A 2544-nucleotide genomic window follows, 5' to 3' on the forward strand; every position below is an offset into this window, starting at 1 on the left:
AGGTGCAGCAATGGTGCTGAAATCTCTCACAAAACGCCTATAGAAACCAGCGAGGCCAAGGAAACTCCTCACTTGTGTGACCGTTTTGGGCTGCGGCCAACTCTCAATAGCTTCAATCTTGGCTTTATCAACTTCAATTCCCTGTGGAGTAACAACATAGCCAAGAAAAGATACTCGGTCGGTGCAAAAGGTGCACTTTCCAAGGTTCCGAAACAAACGTGCATCACGTAGAGCAATAAAAACAGCACGTAAATGTTCCAAATGTTCCTCCAAAGATTTGCTATAAATCAATATGTCATCAAAGTAAACTACCACAAATCGTCCAATGAAAGCACGTAAAACTTCGTTCATTAACCTCATGAAAGTACTAGGTGCATTAGTTAACCCAAAAGGCATGACTAACCACTCATATAATCCAAACTTAGTTTTAAATGTTGTTTTCCATTCATCACCCAATTTCATACGAATTTGATGGTATCCACTACGCAAATCAACTTTGGAGAATATTGTAGAGCCACTCAATTCATCAAGCATATCATCTAGCCTAGGAATAGGATGACGATAACGAATAGTAATATTATTAATGCCTCTACAATCAACGCACATACGCGACGTACCATCCTTTTTAAGCACTAAAATGATAGGAACAGCACAAGGACTAAGGGATTCGCGTATATAACCTTTGTCGAGCAGTTCTTGTACTTGACGCATAATCTCCTTCGTCTCCTCTGGATTGGTACGATATGGTGCACGGTTGGGTAGCGAAGCACCGGGAATTAAGTCAATTTGATGCTCAATCCCTCGAATAGGTGGTAATCTCGGTGGCACGTCTTGTGGAAAGACGTCAGCGAACTCCTGCAAAATGTTAGTGAAAGCAGGGGGCAAAGAGGAAGGCACGTCCTCGAATGAAAATAATGCCTCTTTGCACACAAAAGCATAGCAAACAGATTTGCTAAAATCTAGCTCATCAATATCAGACTTGGTGGCAAGTAAACATGCATTTTTCAATTTAATTTCAGAAACAACAGTAGATGGTTTATTATTAGGCTTCATTTGGTGCTCAAATTCTTTTGCCACAATCTGATTTTCACTCTTACTTGTCTCCTGTTTTGCTTTATTAGCTCTATTAATATCATCTTTCAAAATGGAATCAGGAGTCATAGGAAGCAAAGTAATATTTTTATCGTTATGAACAAGAGTATACTGATTGTTTCTACCATGGTGTACAGAACTTTTATCAAATTGCCATGGTCTACCAAGTAATAAGGAACATGCTTGCATAGGTACCACATCACAATCAACACAATCAGCATATGTAGAGATACTAAAATGCACATGAACAGTACGTGTTACCTTAACCTTGCCGCTGTTGTTGAACCATTGGATGTAGTAAGGATGTGGATGTGGTCTTGTGGTGAGAGATAGCTTCTCCACCATCAACATGTTAGCCAAGTTATTACAGCTCCCTCCATCTATGATCACGTGAACAGAACGTTCCTTCACAACTCCCTTTGTATGGAACAAATTATGCCTCTGATTTTGCTCAGCTTATGTAACCTCCACACTCAAAACATGTTGAGCAACTAAACATTCATACCTGTCAGCATCTTCGGGAGCCATGTATTGCGTCTCATGATCAGAATCGTCTCCACCGTGTTCTTCACGTGTAATAAGAGCCAAAGTCTCCTCATCATAGTCACTAGCGGACTCATACCCACCATCCTAAGTAACAATCATCACACGCTTAGATGGGCATTCTCTCGCATAATGACCTCCACCCTTGCAACATCGACAAATAATATCATTTGTTTGCCCTGTTGATGCCATGGATGAAGAAGAGCTCTTTGCAGGCCCAAAAGGTGTGCTCTTGGCAGATAGTGGTGATTGTGCCTGCTTTATTGTATCACGGTTGGAGGTGGCAGCCGACGGAGGCGCCGGTGTAGCAGAACGTGTGGAAGTAGATGATGCACGTGGTGTCCATGATGAAGGTCGGCCTGCAGAAAAGTTAGTCCGCGCCAATGCCTGTCGATCCTACACTTCACGTTCAGCTTTACAAGCAAGATGGAATAAACGAGTGATATTAGTATACTCCTTATACTCTAGAATCGTCTGAATCTCTCTATTTAATCCAACCATAAAACGTGCAAGCATAGCTTCATTCTCCTCAATAATACCACATCTAATCATGCCAGTTTGTAATTCCTGATAATATTCTTCTACATAATTTTTTCCCTATCTTAAGCGCTGCAATTTTTGAAGTAATTCACGTTGATAATATGGTGGAACCCAACGAGTACGCATAGCAGTTTTCAAAGCAGCCCAAGTAGCCGGAATAGGATATAATCTACAATGCTCAGACCACCAAACACATGCAAAACTAGTGAATGCACAAACAGCAGCAGGAACACGTCTCTCCTCGGGATATTGTAAACATGTAAATCATTGTTCAGTTTCTAACTCCCAAGTAAGATATATATCAGGAACATATCTACCTTCAAATGGTGGAATATTCAATTTTAGTTTAGGGAGATGGTCATGATCTCG

Source organism: Triticum urartu, chromosome 1 (assembly GCF_003073215.2).
Source record: "Triticum urartu cultivar G1812 chromosome 1, Tu2.1, whole genome shotgun sequence".
Classification (NCBI taxonomy): Eukaryota; Viridiplantae; Streptophyta; class Magnoliopsida; order Poales; family Poaceae; genus Triticum; species Triticum urartu.